Source organism: Procambarus clarkii, chromosome 28, assembly GCF_040958095.1.
Source record: "Procambarus clarkii isolate CNS0578487 chromosome 28, FALCON_Pclarkii_2.0, whole genome shotgun sequence".
Lineage (NCBI taxonomy): Eukaryota > Metazoa > Arthropoda > Malacostraca > Decapoda > Cambaridae > Procambarus > Procambarus clarkii.
Genome location: NC_091177.1, coordinates 42348803 through 42373046, shown reverse-complemented (window position 1 = coordinate 42373046; position 24244 = coordinate 42348803).

Genomic DNA, 24244 nt, shown 5'->3' with positions numbered 1-24244 from the left:
TAGATTAAGGACCTGCCCGAAACGCTGCGCGTACTAGTGGCTTTACAAGAGTGTAATTACTGTACTGTGCTATGTATTCTCACAAACCCAATGTACCTTCTTGTATATAAATAAATAAATAAATAAATGTGATACAGTATGTATCTCATCCTGTAACTGCACCTTGATAATTACTGCCTCATGCCAGCTCTAATGGTCGCTGTCACTGACCCGTGCCAGCTCCAAGAGCTCCCATCCCGCCAAACACACCAAACTACGACGTTGGTACAACGTTCGAACAAGTTTTAACACCTCCTAACCAGTTATAACAACCAATATAGCAAGTTGTAACAACGTTCCAATACCTCATAAACACGTTAAGCCAAGATGTAACAACTTTATTACAAGTTGTAACAAGCGGAAAATGTAGACAGTTTCGGTTTGTGTTACCAGGGTTGTCGTCACAAATGTTAGAGAACACTACACATAACCTGAGCGAGGTCTGGGGGCCATCACCGCCTGCCCCTCCCTCCGTGGTCACCATCAACACACACTACCATTACTGCCATTATCTTGTTCTCTGTACCCTTAACTGCCCATAATTGTTCTCCCTCAAACATGGCGTTCTCTGTGGCAGTCTTTGCCTCTCCCTGCCACCGTCGCCGGCGATCATTCTCACGCAATCACACCTCAGCTTAGGCCAACCACAGCTTAAGCCCACCGCAGCTTAAGCCAACCGCAGCTTAAGCCCACCGCAGCTTAAGCCCAACTCAGCTTGAGCCCACCACAGCTTAAGCCCAACTCAGCTTGAGCCCAACTCAGCTTGAGCCCACCTCAGCTTAAGCCCACCTTAGCTTGAGCCCACCTCAGCTTAAGCCCAACTCAGCTTGAGCCCAACTCAGCTTGAGCCCACCTTAGCTTGAGCCCACCTTAGCTTGAGCCCACCTCAGCTTGAGCCCACCTCAGCTTTAGCTTCCTGGAACTAATGACCAAAGATATTTAATCCTTTCATTCACCAACGTGTTAACGCTCAAGATCTTTCCTTCAGCATCTCTTCATCTTGATATATTTTTCCAATAACGCGGAGCAAGGGGCGGCGCCAGGCAGGTGGAGGAGGTAACGGGAACATTGCGTTAACAGCCCAGAGTTTGTTGGTGTGCAAGTGATGCATATGGGGCTGTTGCAAGGGTCGACTGCACCTTGCCCGTTGCTACTATTACTTCCAAATGTGTTTGTTAATGTTGCCTGCATGTATTATGGTAATTGTTACTGTTACCTTCTTGTTGGGACTGTTACCACTGTTGTTGTTGTTGGGACTATTACCACTGTTGTTGTTGTTGGGACTATTACCACTGTTGTTGTTGTTGGGACTGTTACCACTGTTGTTGTTGTTGTTGGGACTATTACCACTGTTGTTGTTGTTGTTGGGACTGTTACCACTGTTGTTGTTGTTGTTGTTGGGACTATTACCACTGTTGTTGTTGGGACTATTACCACTGTTGTTGTTGTTGTTGTTGGGACTATTACCACTGTTGTTGTTGTTGTTGGGACTATTACCACTGTTGTTGTTGTTGTTGGGACTATTACCACTGTTGTTGTTGGGACTGTTACCACTGTTGTTGTTGGGACTGTTACCACTGTTGTTGTTGTTGGGACTATTACCACTGTTGTTGTTGTTGTTGTTGGGACTATTACCACTGTTGTTGTTGGGACTGTTACCACTGTTGTTGTTGGGACTATTACCACTGTTGTTGTTGTTGGGACTGTTACCACTGTTGTTGTTGGGACTGTTACCACTGTTGTTGTTGGGACTGTTACCACTGTTGTTGTTGGGACTTACCACTGTTGTTGTTGGGACTGTTACCACTGTTGTTGTTGGGACTTACCACTGTTGTTGTTGTTGGGACTATTACCACTGTTGTTGTTGTTGGGACTGTTACCACTGTTGTTGTTGTTGTTGTTGGGACTGTTACCACTGTTGTTGTTGTTGGGACTGTTACCACTGTTGTTGTTGTTGTTGTTGTTGGGACTGTTACCACTGTTGTTGTTGTTGTTGTTGTTGGGACTATTACCACTGTTGTTGTTGTTGGGACTATTACCACTGTTGTTGTTGTTAGGACTATTACCACTGTTGTTGTTGTTGTTAGGACTGTTACCACTGTTGTTGTTGTTGGGACTATTACCACTGTTGTTGTTGTTGTTGTTGGGACTGTTACCACTGTTGTTGTTGTTGGGACTGTTACCACTGTTGTTGTTGTTGGGACTATTACCACTGTTGTTGTTGGGACTATTACCACTGTTGTTGTTGTTGTTGGGACTATTACCACTGTTGTTGTTGTTGTTGGGACTATTACCACTGTTGTTGTTGTTGGGACTGTTACCACTGTTGTTGTTGTTGTTGGGACTATTACCACTGTTGTTGTTGTTGTTGGGACTATTGCCACTGTTGTTGTTGTTGTTGTTGGGACTGTTACCACTGTTGTTGTTGTTGTTGGGACTATTACCACTGTTGTTGTTGTTGGGACTATTACCACTGTTGTTGTTGTTGTTGGGACTATTACCACTGTTGTTGTTGTTGGGACTGTTACCACTGTTGTTGTTGTTGGGACTATTACCACTGTTGTTGTTGTTGTTGGGACTATTACCACTGTTGTTGTTGTTGGGACTGTTACCACTGTTGTTGTTGTTGTTGTTGTTGGGACTGTTACCACTGTTGTTGTTGTTGTTGTTGGGACTATTACCACTCTTGTTGTTGTTGTTGTTGGGACTATTACCACTGTTGATGTTGGGACTATTACCACTGTTGTTGTTGTTGGGACTATTAGCACTGTTGTTGTTGTTGTTGTTGGGACTATTACCACTGTTGTTGTTGTTGTTGGGACTATTACCACTGTTGTTGTTGTTGTTGTTGTTGGGACTATTACCACTGTTGTTGTTGTTGTTGGGACTATTACCACTGTTGTTGTTGTTGGGACTATTACCACTGTTGTTGTTGTTGTTGGGACTATTACCACTTGTTGTTGTTGTTGGGACTATTAGCACTGTTGTTGTTGTTGGGACTATTACCACTGTTTTTGTTGTTGTTGTTTGTGTTGTTGTTGGGACTATTACCACTTTTGTTGTTGTTGTTGGGACTATTACCACTGTTTTTGTTGTTGTTGTTTGTGTTGTTGTTGGGACTATTACCACTGTTATTGTTGTTGTTGTTGTTGTTGTTGGGACTATTACCACTGTTGTTGTTGTTGGGACTATTACCACTGTTGTTGTTGTTGTTGTTGTTGTTGGGACTATTACCACTGTTGATGTTGTTGGGACTATTACCACTGTTGATGTTGTTGTTGGGACTATTACCACTGTTTTTGTTGTTGTTGTTTGTGTTGTTGGGACTATTACCACTTTTGTTGTTGTTGTTGGGACTATTACCACTGTTTTTGTTGTTGTTGTTTGTGTTGTTGGGACTATTACCACTTTTGTTGTTGTTGTTGGGACTATTACCACTGTTTTTGTTGTTGTTGTTTGTGTTGTTGTTGGGACTATTACCACTGTTGTTGTTGTTGGGACTATTACCACTGTTGTTGTTGGGACTATTACCACTGTTGTTGTTGTTGGGACTATTACCACTGTTGTTGTTGTTGGGACTATTACCACTGTTGTTGTTGGGACTATTACCACTGTTGTTGTTGTTGGGACTATTACCACTGTTGTTGTTGTTGGGACTATTACCACTGTTGTTGTTGTTGGGACTATTACCACTGTTGATGTTGGGACTATTACCACTGTTGTTGTTGTTGGGACTATTACCACTGTTTTTGTTGTTGTTGTTTGTGTTGTTGTTGGGACTATTACCACTGTTGTTGTTGTTGGGACTGTTACCACTGTTGTTGTTGTTGTTGTTGGGACTATTACCACTGTTGTTGTTGTTGGGACTATTACCACTGTTGTTGTTGTTGTTGTTGTTGGGACTATCACCACTTTTGTTGTTGTTGTTGGGACTATTACCACTGTTGTTGTTGTTGGGACTATTACCACTGTTGATGTTGGGACTATTACCACTGTTGTTGTTGTTGGGACTATTACCACTGTTGTTGTTGTTGGGACTGTTACCACTGTTGTTGTTGTTGTTGTTGGGACTATTACCACTGTTGTTGTTGTTGGGACTATTACCACTGTTGTTGTTGTTGTTGTTGTTGGGACTATCACCACTTTTGTTGTTGATGTTGGGACTATTACCACTGTTGTTGTTGTTGTTGGGACTATTACCACTTTTGTTGTTGTTGTTGGGACTATTACCACTGTTGTTGTTGTTGGGACTATTACCACTGTTGATGTTGGGACTATTACCACTGTTGTTGTTGTTGTTGGGACTATTAGCACTGTTGTTGTTGTTGTTGGGACTATTACCACTGTTGTTGTTGTTGGGACTATTACCACTGTTGATGTTGGGACTATTACCACTGTTGTTGTTGTTGTTGGGACTATTACCACTTTTGTTGTTGTTGTTGTTGTTGGGACTATCACCACTTTATCTGTCTCTTTATCTCTGTCTCTCTCCCTTTGCCCTGGTGAACTCGGTCTCTCTGCTTGTCTCTATATTTGTCTGTATATTCAAAAAATATAATTGTTGCCAACTTCTGTTCAGAAAGCAGTTGGGCATGAGAAAGACTTTATATAGTTGTGGGAGGAGAGTGTTTTGTGCTACTACGGCCACATTATGAATAACAGAAAAATTTGTTATTTTTTTCCGAGATCATGGAGTATTGATGTATATTGGAATAAGAAAAAAATGGCTTTGAAATTTTACATATAAAAATATTGAGCTACATATAGCCGGTGGCAGTGCACACATTATCGTCGTCAGAATATGACCCTGGCATGCTGTTATCTCTTGAATCCCGGCGACTATGATCAGCCTATGTCCTTTCTGTACCCCTGACCATTCCCCCCTGCAAAGTCGAGTGAGACTAGCCCAAGTATGTGGCCACCTACCTAGGACAGACAGCCACAAACATTTTGGCATATAGATAAAGTTCGGACTAGCAATGCATACTGAGGAATCTATATAAATAAAAATGGAAAAGTTCGTTTGTGCATAACCGCTAATCTCCGAAAGTTCTTTACGGATTGCTTTGAAATTTTCACACAACGTTGCATTCGAATAGGCGCGTCTTTTAATATATCTACTATATACATGCCTCACCTGTGACAGGAAAAACATGTTTTTTTTTTAAACAGCGCCATCTGTTGGACGTAAGAGCAACACACGCTGTAATCCCCAAAAATTCTTCACCGATTGCCTTGAAATTTGACACAATGTTGCATTTGAATAGGTGCCTCTTTTTTATACCTACTATATAGATGCCATCCCTGTGACAGGTATAAACATGAGTTTTTGAAAAAAGCGCCCTCTGTTGCACATAATAGCAACATGCACGCTATGCTAAATATATCACAAATTCCATTTCAATGTTTCCGATTGCATTGATAAATTTTATTTTCATAGATTTCGATTTTTTTTATTGAATTATTTTGTGCGGCATTGTTTTGGAATTGAGCTGTGTTGTTTACCATACCATTCATTTCGTAAGTATATGTATAGATGCCACACCTGTGATAGGTAAAACTATGCTTTTCTTGAAAAACAGCGCCATCTGTTGCATGTAAGAGCAACACACATGCTATACTTAATATGTTACAATTCCATTTCAATGTTTCTGATTGCATTGATAAATTGAATTTTCATAGATTTTTATTTATTTTCATTTTGATTTAATTATTTTGTGTGAGTAAGTAATTATTAAAAGAAGGCACCAAACCGGGAAGGTTATGTAGCACCATCAAATGCGCAGAATAATCAGAGGGTGCTAAATATCACCAAGGATTCTAATATGAGAACAGAAACTCATAAGGCAAATGATATCAAAAGTATCTGATTCACCAAGAATTCAATCGAGGGACAAGTAACCGCGAGAGACGGTCGGAAAGCAAAACACAGCTCGTCCTGGATGTCAGGATATTCAACAAGGATATGAACGACGGTAAAAGGGACAATGCAATTTGGACAATAAGGAGCTGGGCGGCGCTCCATTAAGTGACCATGAGTTAAGCTAATATGGCCAAGACGCAACCTTGCAAGAGCCGTTTCCCACCGCCGGTGACGATGGGAAACGGCGGAAGGCCACAGGGACACACAACGCTTAAGAGTATGCAGTATGTTACCAACAACATAAGACCAACAACCCTGCTAACGGGCAAGGATAGAGGAATGAATAACCAGGTAAATGTCGGATAAAGGAATACCTTTACAGGAAACGGGACAAGAGCGGATAGCCTCTCTAGCGGCAGCACCCGTACGCTCGTTTAAAGAAACACCAATATGGCTGGGAACTCAGCAAAACTCTACTGATTTAAATTTACTAGAGTATGAAACAGCCAATGTTGAGTCTCGATGACTACCGGATGGACAGGATTAAAGGACCCGAGAGCTATGAGGGCACTATGAGAGTCAACTACAATCACATAGGAGGATTGACAACGAGAAAGCAGGAGACGGAGATCATAGAGAATAGCATAAAGTTCCACTGTGAAGATGCTAGTCTCTGAAGGGAGGTGACACATATAAGTGCGGTCAGGAAAAACATTGGAGTAGTCCACACCGTCCATAGACTTAGACCCATCAGTGAAGATGGAAACGGAGTGGGAGTGTGTGAAGAAAAGTGCTCAAGAAAAAAGGCGTTTCAGAACAGTAGGAGGAGTAAAAGCTTTAATAATGTGGGTCAAGGATGTACAAAACTTCGGAGGGGGACTCTCCATGGGGGCAAGGAAGGACCAATTCGAGGAGAAATATGAGAAAGACGAATGGAAAGAGAGTCCTGTAAGCGAGATATCTGGACAGAAAGAGGGAGGTGCATGAAGATGAACAGGTAAGAGATATGGGCTGACTAAGACAAACGAGTGTCAAAGATTAACCCCAGAAGCTTATCGGAATCCTTGTACACAAGGGGATGTCCATAAAGTGACAAAGAGGGACGAAGAATGACACGCTTCCGAGTAAAAATCATAGCACAAGTCTGAGAGAGAGAGAACCTGAAGCTATGATCGGTGGCCCAGGACGACACGGCATCAATCCCAAGTTGAAGCCACTGTTGAAGGAGAGGCGAATCATCACCCCGACAGCAAAGGGTAAGATCGTCTACATTGAGAGCGGAGAAGATGACAGAAGGAAGGGAGGAAAGAACACCATTGAGAGCAACAAGAAAGAGAGTAGTACCCTGAACACTACCCTACCCTGATATTGCCTAATGGGGAGCAGAGAGAGTGGTACCAAGCCTCACTCGAAAGGAATGACGAAAGAAGAAACTCTGGAGGAAGAGAGGGAGATTCCCACGAAAAGCGAAAAAAATGAAGTTGAGGCAGAATATGATACTGCCAGGTAGTGTTGTAAGCCTTTTCCAGATCAAAAAACATGGCAACAACTTAGGTCTTCATAGCAAAAGCCTTACAAATATAGACCTCTAAGTTCACCAGGACATCCGTTGTACTGCGGCACTTGTGAAAACCAAATTGAGAAGGGGATATGTGGTGATAGTGCTCTAAGAACCACATCAGACAAACGTTAACCATACGTACAAAGCGCTTGCAGACACAACTGGTGTAGGCAATAGGGCGGAAGTCCTTGGTGGATGACCCAAGAGACCCTGGTTTCCCAACAGGGAGGACAACAGCATCGAGCCAGTCCTCAGGGGCTGACGACGACTCCCAAATTCGATTAAACAGACTCAGTAAATACTGAGACATGCACGGAGGGAGATGGTGAAGCATTTCATAATGAATACCAACGGAGCCTGCCGCCGTAGAACCGCAGAGGGCCATGGCAGATTGAAGTTCAGAGAGAGAGAGAGAAAGGATCGTTATAGGGAAGGCTGAGATGGGTACAGAAATCTAAAGGACGAGATTCAAGAAGAGGCTTACATAGAAGGAAGGATTGAGGGAGATGAGAACCATAGCTAACAGATGAAAAGTGGGAACCCAATTCGGTCACAAGAGTACCACAGAGGTGAAGGACAGGTGAGACATCAGGAACAAACATTACCCGCTATCTTGCGAATACGCTTACAGATCAGCGGTAGAGGAGTTTCGGACGTGATGGGTGGAGGCATAAGACATCCAACATGCACGTTTAGCCATACGGATGGTCCTATGGCCCACCGCACTTGCCTTCTGAAACAAAAGAAAAGATTCAGTCGTCTGCCGACGACGGTGTCAAGGCTGCACGTTTACAGCGGACAGCCCAAGCACAGTCCACATTCCACCAGGGAACGCACTTCCGCGTTCCCCGAGAGGAAGTGTGAGGAATAGAGCAGAGGGTAGCATCAAAGACAGTGTCATAAAAAAGGAGGAGGGTGCGAGGGAGAGGCAGAATGGAGAGGTCGGAGATAGTAACACGGAGGGTAAAGAGGGACCAGTCAGCTTCGGCAAACCGCCACCTAGGGAAGGAGAGGGGAGGGTGAAAAGAAAAAAAGGAAACAAGGATGGGAAAATGGTCACTGCCATGGAGGTAATCAAGAACCCGCCACTCGAAATCTAAGTAAAGGGAAGATGAGCGAAGAGAAAGATCAAGACAGGAAAGGGTGTGAGTCCAAGAGTTTAAATGAGTGGGCTCACCAGAATTCAGAAGAGACAGGGAAGAAGAGAGGATGAACAGTTCGAGAAGGCGACCCCGGGTGACTGTCAGAACATCACCTTAAAGGGCATGTCGACAATTGAAATCACCCAGTAGGAGCACAGACTTTGGCAAGGAGTCCAGGTGGTGTTTAAGATCAGGAAGGGAAAGCGGGACATTTGGGGGAAGATAAATGGAACAAACCGTGTACCATTTACGCACAAAGATACGGGCAGCAGAACATTGGAGAGGTGATGGAAAAAGTAATGGGACGAAAGGAACATCAGAGCGAATCATGAGAGCAAAAGAGTTATGGGCCCCAGCTGTTAGGGGAGAGAAAGGAATTGCCACGGAAGCGACCAGGGCAAGCACCAAGCATCGGCTCCTGCAGACAGACACAAAGGGGCATAAACCGTGAAATCAGAAGTTGGAGTTCAAGGAAATTGGCGTAATATCCACGAATGTTCCACTGAAGAAGAGACAACAAAAAGAGAAAGGATAGCAACAGAGATCAAGGAAGAAACAAAGGTGAAAGAGGAACATAGCACGTTAAAGAAGCTCAGAGTCGGGATCAAGGTCAGCAAAGTCAGGGTTAGGGGGCATGGGTAAACTGAGCAAAGACGGAGGGAAGGGAGTGGGAGAACAGACCAGAGGCGGACGAGTAGGGTCCGGAAGAGGAGGGAGGAGGAGGCGACAACCGAGATGGGCAGTCAAGGACAGCAGGAGGTGCAGGAGGAGGAGGAGGGGCAGGAAGAGGAAGCACACCTCGGCAAGAACAGCAACCGAGAGGGAAGCGGGGGCCAAAGAAACCTCCATAGCAGGAGCAGGGAGCGCGGCCACCAAAATGGGAGGGGATGGAGGGAGAGTGCCAGAGGTAGGGGGCGAGGAAGAAAGCGAAGACTTCTTACCTGCCAGGGAGGAGGAAGGTTGAGGACGGCTGCCTCAAGCTTGTAATGCATACACGCACGGGAGAAGGCAGGGTGGGCCTCACGGCAATTGAGGCAGTGAGCCTGGGGAAAAGTGCACTCCAACTTAGTGACCTTCGTCTCCCCACAAGGGACAGAGAGAGAGAGTACCTGAGCATCGGAAAGCACCATGCCCAAACCTCCAGCACTTATTACAGAGCCGAGGAGAGGGAATGTACTCCTGGACGGAGCACCTAACACCAACAAGAATGACAGAGGGCGGAAGGGTCCTACCATCAAAGGTAATCTTCACAACCTGAAGGCGCTGACTGCGACGACCACGAGGGGGGGCGAGTAAATGCGTCTACCTGGAGGACAGAATGGCCCTGGGCTTTGAGGATATGCCAAATATCTTCGTGGCAGTCCTGTAGATTCCGAACACCGGTTGCAATATGGGGCGGGAGGAGAACAGTGCCAACACTGGCATTCAACCGAGCGTTCTTGGAGACCCGAACAGGGGTCTCGCCAAGGCAGGATAAGGCAGCCAAGAGGGCGGCTGCATCCTGAGAAGGAGCAGCAACAGCACTTGTACCGAGACGAGTGGGGTTGAAAGCAACAGAGGCATCTACTGAATCAATAAGGGCCAATGGAGGGAGAAATCGTCAGGAGGTGTATAATCCAGAGGGAGGAGATCAAAGTATTTGGCTCACGAGGCGGGACCAAACAAGGTTTGGTACGCAGCAGTACGGGAAGGGATCGCGAGAGTGTGGGTGTGGCGTGGACGACACTGAGAACCCCCAACCAAGAGTCAGCCATTCATTCACGAATGTGCTCCCATACCCACCATGAAGCTACAGTTAGAGGCAGGACACCCAACAAGAAGCTATCGCCGATCATGCCGGAGCCCCCTAGGGGTGCGTCGTGAGTATATGCCCCACAAACGCCACCTTAAGAACTGTCAGCCCGTCGAGATCGAGTTCATTGACGAAAGGAAGATTGACAATAAAATGTTTCCCTTGCTCTTGACGTCGGGTACTACAGTTTTATGGGTGCAAGAGTATACCTCCTCAAACATCCGGGCATCAAAATAAAAGAAGTCCAAAAGAATAATTAAAACAGGCAAAAGGTCGGCAGGAAATGACCATTAGAAAGGAGAAGAAGGGGGAGAAAAACGAAACATAAGGAAAAGGGAAAGCGATCCGGCAAAATTAGAGAAGACAGCACCAGGAGCATATGGCTATAAAAGGACAGAGGACTGTCTAGTGGAGCATCACACTCCAGAAGCCGATCACCAAGCCCCCTCACGGCGCCAACGGGCAGGATAAGGAGGGTGTATTTTGTGCGAATTGCGTTGGAATTGAGCTGTGTTGTTTACCTTACCGTTCATTTCGTGAATATAGTTTATTTTTTATTTTTTCATATTTTCATTTCAGTTTTTTAACTGTTTTTCTTATATTTCAGTGATGGGAACATCAGATCATTTGATGTTCCCAATTTTTCTGATGGGAACATCACACCATTTGGGAAGGCATCAGACGAGGGAGTGGGGAATAGTGGGGATGACGAGAGGACATAAGTGAGGGATAGTGGGGAGGACGAGGGGACACGGGAGGGGGTAATGGTGGGGAGGGACTAGGGGACGGGGGGAGTATGGGATGGTGGGGACGAGGAGATGGGGGAATGGAGAATGGTGGGGGAAGACAAAGGGACAGGGGAGTGGGGCAGGGTGGGAAGGAAGAGGGGATGGTGGAGTGGGGGAATGGCTGGGAGGCCGAGGAGACGGGTGAGGGGAGAAGGGTGGGTAGGACTAGAGGACAGGGAAGGTTGCTGTGGCTCAGCAACACACATACGTTGCTGAGCCACAGCACCGCGTGGCCGGGTACTGCTAGTATCGTAATATTTTTGGAATACATAATGGCAATATAACAAGACATACAACGACGGTAATCATGAGATGAAATGTGATTACATCTCATGATAATTATATGAACCGTTTTCCTTAACAATGGTCTGTTCCAACCCTTATACCTCAATTTCTTCCTATATGTATAGTAAATGGGAAGAGAACAGCCTTCAGCGCCCACATGTGGAAGGCTGGAACGATTCCTTTGTCGCCATTTGCAGCCGCTTGCCTAGCGGTTCGTTGGTGAGCACCTCGCCTGAAAATTATTTGATGAAAAGCAAATAGCGAGTGATATGGAGCGAGCACTTGTTAGTGTGGCTCCCCCTTGATGATGAATACATTACTGAACCTTCTGACTCCAGCAGTATCGAGTGATGTAAATTAGACTCAATAATTCTCTGTGCTGTGTTGAGTCATTAATGAGTTGTCTCTGTGAGAATGATTGTATTATGCAGAAGAGGATCGAGAGTGCAGAAGAGAACCCAGAGTGTAGAAGAGAACCTAGGGTGTACAAGAGAACCCAGGGTGTAGAAGAGATCCCAGAGTGTAGAAGAGATCCCAGAGTGTAGAAGAGAACCCAGAGAGAAGAAGAGAACCCAGGGTGTAGAACAGAACCCAGAGTGTAGAAGAGAACCCAGAGTGTAGAAGAGAACCCAGAGAGAAGAAGAGAACCCAGGGTGTAGAAGAGAACCCAGAGTGTAGAAGAGAACCCAGAGTGTAGAAGAGAACCCAGAGTGTAGAAGAGAACCCAGAGTGTAGAAGAGAACCCAGAGTGTAGAAGAGAACCCAGAGTGTAGAAGAGAACCCAGAGTGTAGAAGAGAACCCAGAGTGCAGAAGAGAACCCAGAGTGTAGAAGAGAACCCAGAGTGTAGAAGAGAACCCAGAGTGCAGAAGAGAACCCAGAGTGTAGAAGAGAACCCAGAGTGTAGAAGAGAACCCAGAGTGTAGAAGAGAACCCAGAGTGTAGAAGATCCTGAGCATTTCACCTGTATATACCGTTGAGTACAGCATCACCATACACACAGAGGCACGTGACTTGTTCCCACGTCCGGCACGTGACGTGTTCCCACGTTCGGCACGTGACGTGTTCCCACGTTCGGCACGTGACTTGTTCCCACGTTCGGCACGTGACGTGTTCCCACGTCCGGCACGTGACTTGTTCCCACGTTCGGCACGTGACGTGTTCCCACGTCCGGCACGTGACGTGTTCCCACGTCCGGCACGTGACGTGTTCCCACGTTCGGCACGTGACGTGTTCCCACGTCCGGCACGTGACGTGTTCCCACGTCCGGCACGTGACGTGTTCCCATGTCCGGCACGTGACGTGGGAAGTTCGGCACGTGACGTATTTTCACCTAATTGAACTCGCCTAGGTGTGCTTGCGGGGGTTGACCCTCGCATGCACAATTAGCTCTGGCTCTTTGGTCCCGCCTCTCAACCGTCAATCAACAGATTCCTGAGCCTACTGGGCTCTATCATATCTACATTTGAAACTATGTATGGAGTCAGCCTCCACCACATCACTGCCTAAAGCATTCCATCTGTTAACTACTCTGACACTAAAAAAAATATTGCTAACGTCTCTGTGGCTCATTTGGGGTTTTCAGTTTCCACCTGTGTCTCCTTGTTCGCTTTCCACCTTTGCTAAACAGTTTGTCTTTATCTACCCAGCCAATTCTTCTGAGAATTGTATAGGTAGTGATCATGTCTCCTTTAACTCTTCTGTCTTTCAGTGTCGTGAGGTTTAGTTCCTTCAATCTTTCCTCGTCGCTCATTCCTCTCAGCTCGGGGACTAGTCTGGTGGCATACCTATATAAACCTTTTCTAACTTAGTTTGTGTTTGTCTAGATGTGGACACCACGCTGAGCCGCATATTCCTGTATAGGTCTGACATGTGAGATATACAAGGTTCTGAATGATTCCTACGGTCGTTTCTGAACGAAGTTCTTATGTTTACCAGCCTTCCATACGCTGCTGATGTTATCATTTAGATGTGGGCTTCAGGGGACAGGTCTGGTGTAATATCCACCCCAGGTTTTTCTCTCGTCTTGACTCCTGAAGAATTTCCTCTCCCAGCTGATTCCTTGTGTTTAGCCTCCTGCTCCCTACGCCTATCTTCATCACTTTGTACTGGCGTTTAACTGTAGGTTAAACGCCAGTACAAAGTGATGAAGACAAAGTGACTAGAAGATTAACTCTAGTAGAGTTTAACTCTATTAAACTAAATGGTCCATTTGTTGGACTATTCCTTCTCTCAGTCCAGGTCATCTTGTAGCCTCTTGCTGGCCTCCTCTGTCCTAATCCTTCTTATAATTTTAACATCAGCAGATATTGAGATATATGAGCCTATACCTTTTGAAAGATCATTCCCGTATATCAAAAACATGATAGGTCCGAGTACTGAACCCTATGAAACTCCGCTGGTGACATCACGCCATTTTGAGGTCTCACTCCTCACAGTATCTCTCTGCTTCTTGTTGTTTAGGTACTACTTTATCCATTGGAACCCCCTACCACTTACTCCACCTTGTTTCTCCAACTTATTCAACAGTCTCTTAGAAGGTACTGTGTCAAACGCTTCTGACAGTCAAGGAAAATGTAGTCTACCCACCCCTTCTCTTTCTTGCTTAATGCTTGTTGCTTAGTCATTGTCTATTAAACCTACGAAGCAAGATTTAACATCCCTGAACCCATGCTGATGGTGATGCAAAATCCCTTCTCTCTAGATGTGCTTCCAGCCTATTCTCACGATCTTTTCCATCACCTTGCATGGTATACAAGTTAAGGACACCGGCCTGTAGTTTAGGGCCTCTGGTCTACCCCCCCCCCCCTTTTTTTGTAGATTGGGACTACATTAGCTGTCTTCCAACTCTCTGGTAGGTCTTCAGTTTCCTGTGACGTGTTATAAACCATAGATAGTGGCATGCAAAGTGCTTCTGCCCCCCCCCCCCCCTCTTCTAGCATCCATGGTGAGATTCCATCAGGTCCAAAAGCCTTAGTCACTTCTACATCAACCACATACCTCCTAACCTCATCTTTCGCAATTTCAATATCTTCCAAGTTTGCTTGATTTATTGCCACCCCTCTTAACGCAGGGATATCTCCTTGCTCTATTGTGAAGACCTCCTGGAATCTTTTGTTGATTCCTTCACACACCTTTTTGTCATTTTCTGTGTACCCATTCTCTCTCCTTTTCATTTTCATCACCTGTTCTTTCACTGTTGTTTTTCTCCTGATGTAGCTGTATAGCAGTTCGAGTTGGGTCTTGAGTTTATTTGCAATGTCATTTTCAAACTACATCTCTGCTTCCCTCCTCACACTGAGATACCTATTTCAGGCCCTCTGGTATCTCTCTCTGCTCTCTAGTGTCCTGTTATTTCTGTAGTTTCTCCATGTTCTTGTACTTAGCTGCATTGCTTCCTTACACGGATTGAACCACGGATTCCCCTTTTGCTTTTCAGTTTTTTTCTTTCTGAGCCTGGTGCGTTTTCTTGTCTTTTAGGAATCCTGTTTTCAGCTTTCTGACACTTCTGGTTGTGTCTGAACCGGGTGAGTTTCAAGATATACGTAATTTAAAGCTGTTTGAATTTAAAAGTACGAACATAGTATACCTAATAAATAACTTAGGTCAAATATTGACCAAAAATTTTGAAATATCAAAAACACCTTATTGGGACTAAGAAAGTTTTATATAATCCTATTAAAATTAAAGACATATTGAACAAAAATATATATAATATCAAGAACGGTTATGAGAGAGATAAAAAACAAAAAGTATTGAATATGTATAAGTAGGGCGGGCAAGACACGCCTCGTAGGATTCATTAATACTCCTAACAAAGACTAGGGAGAAGCCAGCTTCTTTGCAAATGAGTTTGATCAGTTAACTGATGATGACAAGGAATTGAATGACATTCTAAATTAGTACTATGTCTATGTATTTACTAGAGAGAAGAACTAAATATTTTACCTACATCTGTAGGTAATCTATGTAGGTGGTGATTACAGTTATTTGAATTGTTTAGTCACTACTTGGGAGGAAGTTATTTAATAGCTTGAAAAATTAAACCCAAACAAATCCCAGATGAAGTCATTCAGAGAGTCCAAAGAAATGTACAGAAGAGCTAAATGTATCCGTCTTGCATATTGATTAAATCATAACAGTCGAGGAAAATGCCGCATTCATAGAGAGTTGCAAATGTTTTTATATTTAAAAAGAGGAATAGATCATTCGCAATTCAATCAACCAATTAGCTTAACATCGTTTGTGGAAAATTGCTTGAATCGAATTTAGCAAAAGCTATTCGTTACATCTTGAAAAATTTAATAATAAAGGATTCACAAATGGGGTGTTACAAAGGCCCGATCATGTTTAATAAATTTGCTTTAATTTTTATTTGAATATTTGAGGTAGTTAATAGTGTTAAGAACTGTGGTGTGGCGTTGTGTACCATGCCTTTGGCCAAGCTCTCAATACTGTGCCACACAAATGGCAGCTTAGCATGGTAATGGCTCACTGTATTGGGTGTGCTCTACTACGTTGGATAGTGCATGGTTATATCAAGGGAGACAAGAGTTAGTAAACATTAAGTAAGTCTGAGTAGGAAGTCAGTGTAAGTGGAGTTCCTCGGGGCTCCAAGGACTACCCGACCTCTTACAAATTACGTCGCTTTTTCTTGAAATGCACTACGGCCAAATATCGATGTAATTCAAAATGGAAATTTATTTTCCAATTAAATTTGGGGATTTTGTTAATTCGAGGGTGTCAAACCTTTTCACATGATGAGGGATTAAGACTAAAGTGAAGAATAAAGGCTGAAATTACTGAATTATACAAATGCAAGAAAGGATATAATAAAGGAGGCACTAATAGGGTGTTAAATATATAAACAAAATAGAAGAGGGAGCAATTATATAAGTTTAGATTCTGGAAAGACCTGGATAAATACTGGTTTGGAAACAGAGTTGCTGATTTATGGAACAAATTAGTGGGTAACACAAGAGACGTGGGATCACGTAGTTGTTTCAAGCGTAGGTTATACATACATACCATTGTCCATATATTCAAAATAAAGTACAGAGATACACATCCATTTATCACAATAAGTCACGAGCTTCAATGACACCTGCAACAGGATAACTCTCAGCTTATCGTGTTATATATATGTATATATATATATATATATATATATATATATATATATATATATATATATATATATATATATATATATATATATATATATATATATATAGTGACGATAATCTCCTTCAAGAGATTGAGCCTGCTCTTCCCTCCAAAAGACGTCGATATAAACATCTATATAAAACAAGTATAGAAGAAAAATCCAACAACGACAACACCAGCAAGGTTTGCCAGAGCGCAAAACGTATGCAGCCAGGAACACCTGCTCCACCTCAAACCGCCAAACTACCTGTCTTGTTGCCGGCTCATCGCTGATTGGCTACGGGTCTAGCTGCAATTGCACTCCACCCACCATACTACTTGATGTCTGGGGCCGCCACGACCTCAGTCTTCAGAATATCCCGTGCTTTCGACAAGTTAACACGTCTCGTTGGTAGACTAAGCCCCAGGCTTACGTGTACTAAGAGAAGTGATAGCTTGAAGCCAATATTCCGGCACCTACTTACTTTGTTTGCCATACTCTTGTTATTTGTTCATTTGTCTTTTGTCTTAACGTAACTTTTCATTTTGTCATTTGATTATTCTTATTACTTTGATTTTATTATACGAATTTGTATGTCCATTTTATTCATGTTTTGCTTTCTTTAACGTAATTAAAATTTCATTGTTAAAATTTACTTGTGTTTTGTGTGTCTTCTCCTTACCATACCACAGACGAAGTTCCAGAATTTCTATTTTTTTTTCTATATGTGACGAGGCCATACCCCTAGCTTTTGAACAGCCGAACACCAATGCGTTACCGTCACAATATATATATATATATATATATATATATATATATATATATATATATATATATATATATATATATATATATATATATATAGTATATGAAGGTTAAAGCAAATGAGGAAGAAACATAGGAGTGAGTTAAAGAGAGAGAGTAAAATATATGACCATATCCAGAAAGAATACAAAGAGAAAAAGAAAGAGGGAAAATGGGAAGGCGGAAGAAAAGGCACATGAGAGACAGGACAACATTAGGCAACACAAATGGCAAGACGACTGTATTTGAAACAAAAGGAAAGTTTGCAGCAAAGGTGGAGAGTATTTGGGGGAGGTGGTAGGCCCTCGCTGATAAAGCGGACCAGATGTTGGGGCAGGACCTTAATATATCCGACCCAGGCAGCAGATGGTCCCTGGACGGCCAGCACACGGTCCCTGGCCGGCCAGCAGGTGGTCCCTGGCCGGCCAGCAGACGGTCCCTGGACGGCCAGCAGATGGTCCCTGAATGGCCAGCACACGGTCCCTGGACGGCCAGCAGATGGTCCCTGGCCGGCCAGCACACGGTCCCTGGACGGCCAACACACGGTCCCTGGCCGGCCAGCACACGGTCCCTGGCCGGCCAGCAGGTGGTCCCTGGCCGGCCAGCAGACGGTCCCTGGACGGCCAGCAGATGGTCCCTGGACGGCCAGCACACGGTCCCTGGACGGCCAGCAGATGGTCCCTGGACGGCCAGCACACGGTCCCTGGCCGGCCAGTACACGGTCCCTGGCCGGCCAACACACAGTCCCTGGTCGGCCAGCAGGTGGTCCCTAGCTGGCCAGCGGATGGTCCCTGGACGGCCAGCAAATGGTCCCTGGACGGCCAGCACACGGTCCCTGGTCGGCTAGCACACGGTCCCTGGCCGGCCAGCACACGGTCCCTGGCCGGCCAGCAGGTGGTCCATGGCCGGCCAGCAGACGGTCCCTGGACGACCAGCAGGTGGTCCCTGGACGGCCAGCACACGGTCCCTGGACGACCAGCAGATGGTCCCTGGACGGCCAGCACACGGTCCCTGGCCGGCCAGCACACGGTCCCTGGCCGGCCAGCAGATGGTCCCTGGCCGGCCAGCACACGGTCCCTGGCCGGCCAGCAGATGGTCCCTGGCCGGCCAGCACACGGTCCCTGGCCGGCCAGCACACGGTCCCTGGCCGGCCAGCAGGTGGTCCCTGGCCGGCCAGCACACGGTCCCTTGCCGGCCAGCAGATGGTCCCTGGCCGGCCAGCAGATGGTCCCTGGCCGGCCAGCAGATGGTCCCTGGCCGGCCAGCAGATGGTCCCTGGCCGGCCAGCAGATGGTCCCTTGCCGGCCAGCAGATGGTCCCTGGCCGGCCAGCAGATGGTCCCTGGCCGGCCAGTAGATGGTCCCTGGCCGGCCTTCACACGCTTCCTGGCCGGCCAGCACACGATCCCTGGATGATGGTCCCTGGCAGACCAGCGGATGTGGACCCTGGCTGGCCAGCAGAAGGTCCCTGGCAGGTCAGCTGATGGTTCCTGGCAGACCAGCTGATGGACCCTGGCAGGCCAGCAGAAGGTCCCTGGCAGGCCAGCAGATGGTCCCTGGCAGGCCAGCAGATGGTCCCTGGCAGGCCTGCTGATGGTTCCTGGCAGACCAGCTGATGGACCCTGGCAGGCCAGCTGATGGTTCCTGGCAGGCCAGCTGATGGACCCTGGCAGGCCAGCTGATGGTTCCTGGCAGGCCAGCTGATGGTTCCTGGCAGGCCAGCTGATGGTTCCTGGCAGGCCAGCAGATGGTTCCTGGCAGACCAGCGGATGTGGACCCTGGCAGGCCAGCAGATGGTTCCTGGCAGGCCAGCTGATGGACCCTGGCAGGCCAGCAGATGGTTCCTGGCAGGCCAGCAGATGGTTCCTGGCAGGCCAGCTGATGGTTCCTGGCAGGCCAGCAGATGGTTCCTGGCAGGCCAGCAGATGGTCCCTGGCAGGCCAGCAGATGGTTCCTGGCAGGCCAGCTGATGGTTCCTGGCAGGCCAGCAGATGGTCCCTGGCAGGCCAGCAGATGGTTCCTGGCAGGCCAGCTGATGGTTCCTGGCAGGCCAGCAGATGGTTCCTGGCAGACCAGCGGATGTGGACCCTGGCTGGCCAGCAGAAGGTCCCTGGCAGGCCAGCAGAAGGTCCCTGGCAGGCCAGCAGATGGTTCCTGGCAGACCAGCTGATGGACCCTAGCAGGCCAGCAGATGGTTCCTGGCAGACCAGCTGATGGACCCTAGCAGGCCAGCAGATGGTTCCTGGCCGGCCTACATACAGTCCCTGGATGAGGGGTCCCTGGCCGGCCAGCACACGATCCCTGGATGATGGTCTCTGGCAGACCAGCGGATGGACCCTGGCAGGCCAGCAGATGGTCCCTGGCCGGCCAGGAGAAGGTCCCTGGTCGGCCAGCAGATGGTCCCTGGCCGGCTAGCAGAAGGTCCATGGTCGGCCAGCAGATGGTCCCTGGCAGGCCAGCAGATGGTTTCTGGCAGGCCTACATACAGTCCCTGGATGATGGGTCCCTGTCCGGCCAGCAGATGGTCCCTGGCCGGCCAGCAGATGGTCCCTGACCGGCCAGCAGATGGTCCCTGACCGGCCAGCAGATGGTCCCTGGCCGGCCAGCAGATGGTCCCTGACCGGCCAGCAGATGGTCCCTGACCGGCCAGCAGATGGTCCCTGGCCGGCCAGCAGAAGGTCCATGGTCGGCCAGCAGATGGTCCCTGGCCGGCCAGCAGATGGTCCCTGGCCGGCCAGCAGAAGGTTCCTGGCCGGCCTGAGGCACATATAAATTGGATAACGACAGCAGCGCACTCTACACTGGCAAAAGTTAGAACATCATTCAGAAACCTAAGTGAGGAGGCTTTTAGGGCGCTTTACACTGCCTACGTGAGACAAGTCTTAGAGTAAGCCGACCCATCATGGAGCTCCCACCTAAAGAAACTGGAAAAGGTTCAGAAGTTTGCATCGAGGCTTGTCCCAGAGTCACGAGGGATGGGATATGAAGAGCGCCTGAAGGAACTGAGCCTTACCACACTAGAAAAAAAAGAGGGGAGAGGAGGGATATGATAAGAACATATAAAATGCTCCGGGGGGGGGGGGTACAGAGTGGAAATAGATGAAATGTTCACACGGAATAATAACAGAACGAGGGGACATGGGTGGAAGCTGGAAACTCAGATGAGTCACAGAGATATTAGGAAGTTTTCTTTAAGCGTGAGAGTAGTGGAAAAATGGAATGCAATTAAGGAGCAGATTGTGAAAGCAAACTCTATTCATAAATTTTAAACTATAGGGAAATGGGACAGGAGTTATTGCGGTGAACAACTGATGGCTCGAAAGGCGAGATCAAAGAGTCAATACTCGATCCTAGAGGCAGAAATAGGTAAGTACAAATAGGTAAATACACACACTTTGATAAAGAAAAGTAATTTAACACAGGGAGCACATGAACAAGGGGACACAGGTGGAAACTGAGTACCCAGATAAGGCACAGAGATATTAGAAAGTTTTTTAGTGTCAGAGTAGTTAACAAATGGAATGCATTAGACAGTGATGTGGAGGAGGCAGGCTCCATACATAGATTCAGATTTAGATATGATAGAGCCTAATAGGTTCAGGAATCTGTGTAGTTGATTGACAGTGGTGATGCGGGATCAAAGAGCCGAAGCTCAACCCCGCAAACAAAACTACGTGCGAACAACTAGGTTAGTACACACAATTATGTTCATCATTTTTTGTTTTAATTCATTGTATTTTATTAATGTTAGTATGAGTATAATTATATTACTTTTATTGGACATTTTTATAACTTTTAGAATCATTAATAATCAATATTATTGAAAGTTTTTTTACGTCCTTTATTCTCTCTGTAGTGAGAACTTACTGCAAGACTTCGTTCATTTGCAGGACTTCTGAAGTGTTGACGTGTCAGTGTGCTTTGTTCTCCAGCTTCTTGACAAAATTCGCTCCACAGTTTTTGGGAACGAAATTCCGCCGTTTACCCACACTTGGCTGAATGTCTTAACTTTGACATTCAGATCACTTGACAGAAATTAACATTGCGCCAACTTCTAGTTCTGACCATCGCATTGCTTTGTTTTAATTAGACAGATGGACCTCACGGGTTCATGTTAGTGCTAAGTTTATTGCTGGGCGCCAGCTGAAGTGGGTTAGGTTAGAAGGGGCGAAACTGGTTTGTTCATGGAAACGTAGCATCTGTATAGTTGTATCATATCACATGTTTTGTTTGGTAGTATACTCACGATAAAGGTACCTGTGAGAGGCAAAATGTATTTATATTAATTTGTTTAATTATTAATTACTTGAATATACAGAGATCAGGCACATCTCTTCTGTGACTGAGAGCTGCATGTAAAGCTTTCTGTCTGGCACAATAACTCTGCTTCTCAATAGAACTTTTAACTTGAATTTGGTCTAACAACACAGACGAGACTGCAGAGGAATCCGAAATAAAATCAAAGTATATTGCATATCTTATATAGAAGTTGTAGTGATACACATCCTTCACCATCAAGGTGATGCATCCCCCCCTTCCCCGCCCCAGCAGACACCCCATCCCCCCCCCTTCCCCACCCCAGCAGACAAGCCATCCCCCCCCTTCCCCACCCCAGCAGACAAGCCATACCCCCTCCTCGCCCCAGCAGACAAGCCATCTCCCCCTTCCCCACCCCAGCAGACAAGCCATACCCCCTCCTCGCCCCAGCAGACAAGCCATCTCCCCCTTCCCCACCCCAGCAGACAAGCCATAACCCCTCCCCGCCCCAGCAGACAAGCCATCCTCTCAAATAGTACATCACATTTTGACGTATAAGTTGCCTAAGGTAAAACACTACAAGAATCATAACCGCTCGCAAATTTGAGGTAATGTCCGGGTCTCTGTTCGTAGATCCACGGTTAGGTTAGGTTAGGTTAGGTTAGGTTAGGTTAGGTTAGGTTAGGTTAGGTTAGGTTACGTTAGGTTAGGTTACGTTAGGTTACGTTACGTTACGTTACGTTAGGTTAGGTTAGGTTAGGTTAGGTTAGGTTACGTTAGGTTAGGTTAGGTTACGTTACGTTAGGTTAGGTTAGGTTAGGTTAGGTTACGTTAGGTTAGGTTACGTTACGTTACGTTACGTTAGGTTAGGTTAGGTTACGTTAGGTTAGGTTAGGTTAGGTTAGGTTACGTTACGTTAGGTTACGTTACGTTACGTTACGTTACGTTACGTTACGTTACGTTAGGTTAGGTTAGGTTACGTTACGTTAGGTTAGGTTAGGTTACGTTAGGTTACGTTAGGTTACGTTAGGTTAGGTTAGGTTAGGTTAGGTTAGGTTAGGTTAGGTTACGTTACGTTAGGTTACGTTAGGTTAGGTTACGTTAGGTTAGGTTAGGTTAGGTTAGGTTAGGTACAGGCACTTTGGTGCATAAGTGAATCACTTTAGTGACGTTATTAACGCTCAAGCGGATAGGTTCGGGGGTGCGTTTTTGTCTCGCAAAAATTGCGTTGCATTTGTTGTAACATTTTCCACGTGTCTGCTGAAGTACAGATTTTCATTAATTTCCGCTCAAAATATGATAATTGATAAATTATCAATTTATAATATGATAAATCAGTATTTTCTTGCCTAGTCTTATGGCAGAATGTTACCTTGGTGGCTCTATGAGACAACAGTCAACAGCACTTTATCTGACGCAGAAAATGACAGTCGAGATTTCTGTTCCATTTTGGGTCAGCTGCAGTAGTACAGCTGATATGCAACTTTTCTCTCTAAATCCAAATTGCTTGTTATTTAGAAAGTGGTTTATAATGATGAGGGTCTTTTAAAATGTCCCAAAAAGGACCTACCTTGAGGTTACCTTGAGGTGCTTCCGGGGCTTAGCGTCCCCGCGGCCCGGTCGTCGACTAGGCCTCCTGGTTGCTGGACTGATCAACCAGGCTGTTGGACGCGGCTGCTCGCAGCCTGGCGTACGAGTCACAGCCTGGTTGATCAGGTATCCTTTGGATAACCTTGGTACAACCTTGTCAAAGTTGTGTCCAACGATGGAGAGTAATTGGCCGGTGGCTTTCTACTTATGTTGTGTTTTTGTTTAGTTTTTTGCTGACAACTACAACCCCACCAACCACTCTCCTACACAAACAACCACACATCCTCCCCCCCACCAACCACTCTCCTACACAAACAACCACACATCCTCCCCCACCAACCACTCTCCTACACAAACAACCACACATCCTCCCCCACCAACCACTCTCCAGCACATACAACCACACATCCTCCCCCACCAACCACTCTCCTACACAAACAACCACACATCCTCCCCCACCAACCACTCTCCAGCACATACAACCACACATCCTCCCCCACCAACCATTCTCCTACACAAACAACCACACATCCTCCCCCACCAACCACACTCCTGCACAAACAACCACACATCCTACCCCACCAACCACTCTCCAACACAAACAACCACACATCCTCCCCCACCAACCACTCTCCTACACAAACAACCACACATCCTCCCCCACCAACCACTCTCCTACACAAACAACCACACATCCTCCCCCACCAACCACTCTCCAGCACATACAACCACACATCCTCCCCCACCAACCACTCTCCAGCACATACAACCACACATCCTCCCCCACCAACCACTCTCCAGCACATACAACCACACATCCTCCCCCACCAACCACTCTCCTACACAAACAACCACACATCCTCCCCCATCAACCACTCTCCTGCACAAACAACCACACATCCTCCCCCACCAACCACTCTCCTGCACAAACAACCACACATCCTCCCCCACCAACCACTCTCCTGCACAAACAACCACA